We start from the raw sequence: 9,316 nt of genomic DNA, 5'->3' as shown, positions 1-9,316 counted from the left end.
AGGAAGAAGGACAAGCAGCTGAAGATATACACCTACCACAAGCCCCGCCACAACCAGTTGAAATGGATTCGCAGCTACTTCTACAGATATTTGCCACCGCCACTTGAACTAGCAGGGATATACAAAATATCCAACAGAGGTTCAAGATGATGACCACCACTGTTGAAAAAGTGCAGAGAGACCTCTACTCCTCCCGAGACTACACAAAAGGCGCTATGAATGAAGCCACAGCTGCAAGAAGGGAAGTAGAGACTATGAATGGTAGGTTCAACATGTACGCTGGGAGAACGGATGGAATACAGTGGCGTGTGAATGAAACTTGGGATCGTTTGGGAAGTATGGAAAGTAGTCTTCAAGCAATTCAGGCCGAGCAAGCACAGCAGTCCGAGTTGCTGAGACAACTCCTATCTCGCCTCCCGTCTCCTCCTGAAGATGATGCTGCGGGTCCCAGCTTCACACCACAGCCACCAAATTGATCAGGGGAGTTTTATTAATCTCTTATTGCCAAGTTGTGCCCATGTTTTAAAATTCTGCCATTTTAACTTTACATTTTACATTAAGGACAACGTATTGTATAAGTTTGGAGGATGGTAGCATAATTTCAAACAAATATTCGGCGTGTAATTATTTTGCATATTCACAATCCATCGTTAATTTTGACAAGTTTTTGCATGATGCGTGCTTGATGAGTGAGTCTTGATGAACTTTTGCATGCTTGTGTAGGTTTGGTAGCTTTGCTGGCTATGATGTGATTATTGGACATGTATAAACTAGAAACTGTGGATTTAGTGCCGGATTTAATTTGCTAATACTTGTTGATGCATTGCTTGACATTCTTTTGCACGCCACTCATGCTTCACGTGTTAAGTTATCGATTGGAATTTTAGAATAAATTAGGAGAAACCTAGAATAACCCTCTATAATAATAACCCGTAATACCACTTTAAGATAGTTTGGAGATGGTTGAGCCATTGTAGGGAAACATGGAGATAAGTGGGGGCTCTGTGCATGAAATTATACTGTGTGGATTGTTTAAATCCGGAAGGTGAGAAATAGGTGAAAACTTTTAGTGAGGATGGTTTTGGAAGTCAAATGTCTAGAAAAACAAAGAAGGGGCATAAAGTAAAAATTGGAAAATCGTCACTTCTCTCAAAAGCCTTTATGACTCGAGCAAGTAAGTCTGTAAGGGTTTAAAACCTAATATCCTAATGCCAACTGGTTTGGGAGTCATCGGCCTAAAGCTCGTTACATGAGTCATATAGAAAGCAAGAAAAGGGAGAAATTGATAAAAAAGTCATCTTATCGAGCCTTTATAACTCGAGTAAATAAGACTGCAAGGGTTTAAAATCTGATGCCCTAAAGCCACTGGTTTGAGAGTCATCGCCTAAAACTCGTTACATGGGTTATATAGAAAGCAAGAGAGAAGATGACACAAAAAAAACCCTTTGTTGGACATTTGGTTGATAGAACTATAACCTTAATGCGAGGTAAGTAGTTTAGTTTAATCCTAAAGGTTGAAGCAATCAAAATAAGGAGAGTCTCTACTTGTTGATATGTGAACTTGTAATGGTAAAATCTATCCAAACTAAGAGATGGTAAGGATTAAAATTGTTTAAACTCCTAACCTTAGAATACACTCCGGAGTAATTGTGTGAAAAGAATACATTTGGGGGTTGTGTATCTTTCGAGTGATGTAAGGATAAATTTGACCACTATGGGTCGGGAATAAACTAATCATAAGCTTGATATGTTGGCATGAGTTCACACACACACGTTGAGTATTACATTTGATGAGTAAAGGTTGATTCAATTCTCGCACTTTTGATACTGTTTCTATTATTATTACTAAGTTCCAATCCTGAGACACGGCAAGCTATTAAGCCATATTTGTTTAGCATTAAGTTACTACATTATTTAGGACAACTAATAGTTTAAGTTTGGGGGATTTGATAAGTGTGTTTTTACACATTTATTTAGCTCAGAAACATGACTTAAATATGGACGAAGTAGTTGAATTGTGACTTAATCTCGTTAAATTCATGCAATGTAGGTGTTTCTATGGAAAAGATGGAATTCGGAAGAAAGAGCCGAAAAAGGACCAAAACGGAACAAAGCGATAGTTTGGGGACCAAAGGTGCAAATATTGAAAAGTTGAGCTAAAGTGCAAAATGAGAATGAAAATATATCGAGTATGAGATTGAGGACAATACAAGATGATCGGAGGAAGAAAGAAGTAATGTTGGACTGAATTGAAGAAAAGTGAAAGATGAAGGACTAAATTGCAAATGATCAAAAGATGAGCCGAGCAAGTGATCAAGGAGTTGATTGACCCAAACGTCAATTAGGAGTCAATATTTGATGATGGAACAAAGAAAAGAAAGAAAAGAGATCAAGAAAAGAGAAAACGAAGTTCAGGACCAAAACAGTAAGGTTGAAAGTTACAACCATGTGGCCGCACAAAACTGTGCCATGCGGCCGCACATAAGGTTGCATGGATTTCATTGAGGCAGTCCACTTGAACCATGCAGTCGCATGGTTTAACACCATGCGGCCGCATGGCTATAAAAATAAAAAATAAAAATTTGAACTTGCGTTTTTAATTGAAACTCTTTCGGGGCTCCGTGAGGACATGATATAAAAGTCAGAATTCATCAGAAATAGGGCAGAACGTCCAGGGAGAAGAAAATTACAACTTTTGGAGGCAAAAAACATAATCTTGAAGCCGATTCCACAAGAATTCAAGCGGATTTTCAAGGTTTTATTCAAGATTTCAAGAAATTTTCATACGGGTGCTATTCTTTCAATTTATTAATTTCGTTTTCTATTCTGTAATTATGAATATTCTAGGCTAGATTTTCAATTCACTAGGTGATCGATGAACCATTGTTTGTTATTTTAATTCCATATTTCATGCATTTAATATAAAGACTCTTTGGATAATTTGATTGGTTTATATGCATTGATTTTCTTCCGCAATTAGTGGCCAATGATTGTGTGAGTGTTGATGACTTATTTCTTACATTCAAGAGAAGGGGAATATGTTCGATAAGATGTAAATCAACATAGGGTCCGATAGGGGATAGAGATATACCCCTATGTTTTATGCAATTCTCTAATTGTTCACAAAATCACATGCATTCTTGTATATTTGCATCATCCATAGAGATATAGGCTGGTGGTGTGCAAGAATATGTCTAATATATATCGAGAGAATATGTTGGATAGGTTTAGGAACATTGAATTGGTAAATTTCCATTGGGTCATTGATTTTATGAAATTAGGGTTTTTATAGCTTCAATTGGGGATTCGTGATCCTAGTGACTTTAGTTTGATTCATTTCCATAAATTAGATTTTGAATTTGTATAATTTCATTTACTTGAGTGTTTGAGTCGTTTAATTAGAGAAATTTCGAGATTAGGGTTTCTAATTGAGAAATTAGGGTTTTTAATTGAAATTAGGGTTTTTTGCATTTGGACCATATTTTCACTCAATTAGATTCGATTAAGGCTAGATTATATAGAATTGAACTATTCAATCTCTGTGAAACGATATTCGGACTTTTAAAAATCTACTTTATTACTTGTTACGATTCGTACACTTGCGGTAGTTTTAAATCAAAAGAAATATTTCGTGAACAGGAGACAAGAAACCACATCTTGGAGAGGATTTTGAGCGGAATTAACGAAGGATTGCACGAAAATCAAGAAGATTTATCAAGAATTCATAACCCAGTGATGCTTCCTCTTCAATATATGATGTATTTCGATATTATTTCCATGTTAGGCTAGATTTACATGTACTAGGAGATCGATGTACCATGTGATGAGATATTTAAATTTCTTGTTTTACAATTTGACATCAAAACACATTTTGATTGTTTGAATGAGTTATATGCAATTATTGTTTTCCACAATTAAAGACCCGTAATTGTGTGAGTTTGGATGACTTGTTCTTGCATTCGAGAGAAATAGAATAGGTTCGACACTATATAAATCATCGTAGGGTCCAATAGGGGATAAAAATATACCGCTATACCCTACGTGAATATATAAGTGCTTACGAAACTGCATGCATTTTTATATATGCACTTGTCATAGAGATATATGTCGATGGTATGTAAAAATAAGTTCAATACATCTCGAGAGAGAGTATTGGATAGATTTAGCAGCATTGATTTGTCAACAACTCAATGGTGTTGTCATATTGTAAAATTAGGGTTTAAGGTGGTCGTTGCATGGGAAATTGTGATCCTAGTACGCTTAATTTACATTGAATACTACAAATTTGCATTCTCAACAGTTGTTTTGCATGCTAGGTTGTTAAAAATCGTGTTTTGCATATTAATCTCATTTCAATCGTAAATATTGCATAAATTAGGGTTTGCATTCCAATTTCGAGTATTCTTTCTAAAATTAGGATTTATTTAGGTAAACATTCACATTGAGTAATTTAGTTTCGGTTAAGGCTATGATAGGTAAAATTAAACTACTTAATCTCTATAGGAGGATATTCGGACTCTAAAAATTCACTTTATTACTTGTTAACGAATCGTGCACTTGCAGTGATTTTAATCGAAAGAAAATATTTCGTGAATGCATACCCAAATGCAATGCTCTGTGGAATACTATTGGCCATTAACTGCATTGGAAACTACCCACATGCTGCATAGATAATTACACATCATTTTGTCATCCTCAACTATGCGATAATAACCTCATTCAGCAAATCTGTACGTGATGCCTGATGGCAGAGAATATCATGTTCACATGTCTCGATATTCGCAATGGGTTTCTCGTCACATTGATCGAGAAGCTAATGCAGCATCAGGCATCTGCAATGTCGACTGGACCGTACAGGCATCTTCGATGAATCATTCCTTAGCTTGGTAAATCTACATATAACAACTGCCTTTGAAAAGTTTCTATTGACAAGCCAATGGCAAGAAGACCTCTGCCTATCCTTCCTATGCTCTTCCTTTTCCTGCTGTGTTGTGTTGCTTGTACAGGTCAGTTTCCTACTTGTTTTTCTGTAAATATAAAATATAAGTTCCAGTGATTGATGAAAAGTGATGCATGCTTTGAATAGGACCGCTGAGGTGGATTCTTCTTTCGAGCTATCTCCTCTATTATCTGTCGTTGTGGGTTTTGGCTGCAATGTTAGAGGTGGGATGAGGATGCTCAAGCATGGCCCAGTCTCGGTGCCAGCTCTTTGAATTCACTATTTCTTGCTTTCTCACTTTATGCCGAGAACTAATAACATTTTCTTATGTGCTATTTTCTATCGTTTTTACCTTAATTTTCGATGGCCTAAAATTTAAGGAGACCATGGCAATGTTGGAAAAAATCGATCAAAGACACAGCAGCGAAATGAAGAACAAAAACGAGTATAAAAGAGAGAAATCGCGAATTAAACGTAGTTCGATGAACCACCGACAATCATATGAGGAGGAGGAGAAGAACCAACTAACTCATCAAATCCATATATGCAATAAATGAATAAATATTAACATCTTGAATTTGTCTGATATTTTCTTGCAGTATATGTTTCATGAAAAAAGGAAATAGCAGCAATTATTATCCTAAAAAATGATGGGTTAACAAGGGTTTAGTATTTGTGAATATTATGAAATATGTGACTAGAAAGTGATTTGATTGTTTGTAAATAAATTGCCAAACAGTACAACGTCTGCAATTTCCTTCTCAGATTCACAAAGAACAGAAAACTAAAAATAAAAGAGGAATGCGGTGAGCGTGGATCGAACACGCGACCTTCAGATCTTCAGTCTGACGCTCTCCCAACTGAGCTATCCCCGCTTGATGTTCGGGAAACCTCAATCAATATATTAATATATTTTAATAGTTGGCAATTCCATTTATAATCTTCCTCCTCTAGTCGTCCAGTCTCGGCGGCTGGCAGTTGTAGAGGTAGATGGGGCGTGGCACGGTTGAATCCTTCAAAGAACAATTCTCTTTGGGTTCGTTCTGTCTCTTTAATAATTATCTTTTCCCAAGAAATGAGAATCGTTATTAATAATTAATCCATGTTTAATTCAATGATAATACAGAAAAAAGATTAAAAAAATCACGAGAAATCATTGCCACCGACGGATACCGGTAACCAACCTTTTTTCGGATGGGACAGTGTGCAATTACAAAATTGTTGATTTTAAATGTTTTTCCAAACTTTGAGCTTCAAGTCAAGGAAGCTTGGAGTGGTTAATCTTATGTATCTTTTTACACCTCTATTTGTTTAGTTCTTCATAAATTTGATTATTAAAATTACGGTAGGAATAAGAGAGAGTTTTCACAATATTCAAGCGTAGTCGAGCTTTCAATTCGATTTCTTCAAAACTATAAAAACGGCACTACGATAAATTAATAGATTTGGATAAAATTAGATCAATCTGATTAAGTTGCGCTCGGGTTGAAAATTAGAAATAGAAAAACCATATTTTGAATTTGGGCTAAATTAATTAGTTTAGCAAATTTATTTAGTAAAAATAAAATAATTTGGCTTCTTAAGATAAATAAATTAAAAAAAAATTAGGGCGATTAGATTATTATTCGGTTCTTGGTCTAGAATCAAACCAAACTAGTCGGTTCTCAATTTAAATACCTATTCGGTATTTGATTTAAGAAGAACCGTTTGGTTTGGTTTAGTTCGAATGGGATTCGGTTCGGTGTCAGTTCATCTAAAAAGGACCTGCTTGCGAGTCATTTTCTTTGCATGTATATCTGTTTTCTTATGAGACATTGCGTGGTAGGACATGTTTGTGGATGTGGAGCCTAATATTTGCACAATTTTCCCTTGGCCGTGGTGGGTATTAGTGCGATCCTCCGGGGAAATATATATCCGCTCTTTTTATATATGTCTGTGTACGGAGAAATATGCATGTAAACTCACCTTTCTTTGGAATACAATGACAGCATGTATTTGTTGGTGTCTTCTGTTCAATGGATCCCAATAACAACAAATATTAGAAACACAGAGTGACTATTGAAACAGCAACTGCTTTCCGGATGGTGTCCTTTATTGAATGATTTAGTTGCACTACGGTTTGTGAACAATGCTCTTCAGTGCATGAAAATTATCCTCGCATATCTTTCAACTACATACAGAACAAATCATTGTTCGAGAATTGTTCAGGACTCAGTTCAATTATTCTGTGTACTTGTGCCTTGTTCACGAAAGAGATTGGTTTACAGTTCTTTTGCTTGAGATATTCTTTTCTCAAGGGAGTAATTTAACTCTGAATCAGACATGCCCAACACTTGCATGCTAGCAAGATGCTCTAGATCATGAGGCATAGTTGTTCCTTTATCAGAGATATCAATTTGTTTCTGGAGGTCATTCCTCTATTCTTACTAAAGTGGGGACTTGTGGTGATTCTCTCTCTTTCGTGGCATTCGAACAGAATTGTATTTTGAAAATCGTCAACATTGATCTCTCTCCAACATTTTTTCACTTGCTATTTCTTCGTGTCATCTATTGTTATTGACCAATCAAGTAATCTGTAGATTGAACTTCAATCCCACAATTTGTTGATGAAGATCATTGTTTTCGTTTCTGTAAATTCACCTGTAATCAGAAATGTTTTATATCAAACATGTGAAAATATTGAGCATGTTCTAGTGTGTGTCTTCTGTTCAATGGATCCCAATAACAACAAATATTAGAAACACAGAGTGACTATTGAAACAGCAACTGCTTTCCGGATGGTGTCCTTTATTGAATGATTTAGTTGCACTACGGTTTGTGAACAATGCTCTTCAGTGCATGAAAATTATCCTCGCATATCTTTCAACTACATACAGAACAAATCATTGTTCGAGAATTGTTCAGGACTCAGTTCAATTATTCTGTGTACTTGTGCCTTGTTCACGAAAGAGATTGGTTTACAGTTCTTTTGCTTGAGATATTCTTTTCTCAAGGGAGTAATTTAACTCTGAATCAGACATGCCCAACACTTGCATGCTAGCAAGATGCTCTAGATCATGAGGCATAGTTGTTCCTTTATCAGAGATATCAATTTGTTTCTGGAGGTCATTCCTCTATTCTTACTAAAGTGGGGACTTGTGGTGATTCTCTCTCTTTCGTGGCATTCGAACAGAATTGTATTTTGAAAATCGTCAACATTGATCTCTCTCCAACATTTTTTCACTTGCTATTTCTTCGTGTCATCTATTGTTATTGACCAATCAAGTAATCTGTAGATTGAACTTCAATCCCACAATTTGTTGATGAAGATCATTGTTTTCGTTTCTGTAAATTCACCTGTAATCAGAAATGTTTTATATCAAACATGTGAAAATATTGAGCATGTTCTAGTGTTTGGAGCAAAAGGTATTGCAGGTCGATCAATTCACAAACATTTCTGTTGCTTGATAGATCCATTTATTGAGTAGGAGTAGAAGTCATATCTGTACAGGGTGGAGCTGAAGAACAAATGACTATTCTCCCATTTTGGAGTATTGATGTTCAACTCTGTTGCCCCTTTCAGTTTTGCAGGCGGTTTCTATGTCTGTCCAGCATAATTCTCACCTAAATCAATATCCCACAAACCGAGATTGAAGGGAGCAAAAATGTTTTCGTCACCATCGAAGTCCTCTTCTTGCCTCCGCGACCATCAAGCCATCGTGATAGAAAATATTCCACCTGTTGCTTCACCTCCATTTTTCGACACAATAGTTCCCATCTCTATCAATAATTCTAACTTCACTCGTAGAAGTAACTGGAATAAACTCATTATGTCGTGATTTTCGTGATTAAGGTTTCATAAAACTGTACTCTAGTGCTAAAATAATGTAGAAGATGATTAACACTCTAAATATTCGTATATTCAGTAGCATACCAGGAATTTGACCATCATGCATTTCATTGATTCACTAGAAATACCAAGTATTTGAAAGAAATGAGAATGTCAAATTTTCATTTATGAACGACATAGTTAAAATGAAATCTAATTATAGCTTTTAAAGGAAATTAAGAAGTCCCAACTTATTATTTAAACAAATACAAACTCTGGAAAACTAATCTCAATCAAAACAAGGAAATAGAAATTTCGAAACGCTTGAGGGCTTTAGGCCATAGCTCGGCTTATTAGCTCGTTTCTGCCAAAAAAAAGTGATTATTCTTCCAATTCCTATATAAATGACTCAAGGTACCCTGTTTTGGTTAACAATAATGGTATTCACAACAATGAGCAACGCTATATCAAGTACTAGAGTCCAAGTCAGAAATAGAGTCGTTGTTAACTATAAAAACTGCAAACGGAAATTGAAGAAAAAGCATATCATCTGGCGATCAAGATACATA

The 9,316-nt window shown here is 35.7% G+C and overlaps 1 long non-coding RNA gene and 1 other non-coding gene across 2 annotated transcripts; one reads left to right on the top strand and one right to left on the bottom strand.

The window, feature by feature from the left end:
* Positions 1-4,760: 4,760 nt before the first annotated feature.
* LOC111378877 lies at positions 4,761-5,270 on the top strand. Its single transcript, XR_002700005.1, has 2 exons — positions 4,761-5,006; positions 5,087-5,270. It is a non-coding gene; the product is annotated as an uncharacterized LOC111378877 (long non-coding RNA).
* Positions 5,271-5,741: 471 nt separating this feature from the next.
* TRNAF-GAA lies at positions 5,742-5,814 on the bottom strand. The gene has a single exon. It is a non-coding gene; the product is annotated as a tRNA-Phe (tRNA).
* Positions 5,815-9,316: the final 3,502 nt, after the last annotated feature.

The sequence above is a fragment of the Olea europaea genome, chromosome 1 (assembly GCF_002742605.1).
Source record: "Olea europaea var. sylvestris chromosome 1, O_europaea_v1, whole genome shotgun sequence".
In the NCBI taxonomy this organism is placed as follows: Eukaryota; Viridiplantae; Streptophyta; class Magnoliopsida; order Lamiales; family Oleaceae; genus Olea; species Olea europaea.
Note: the sequence above shows the minus strand (reverse complement) of the source record. Positions and strands in the feature narration are given on the sequence as shown.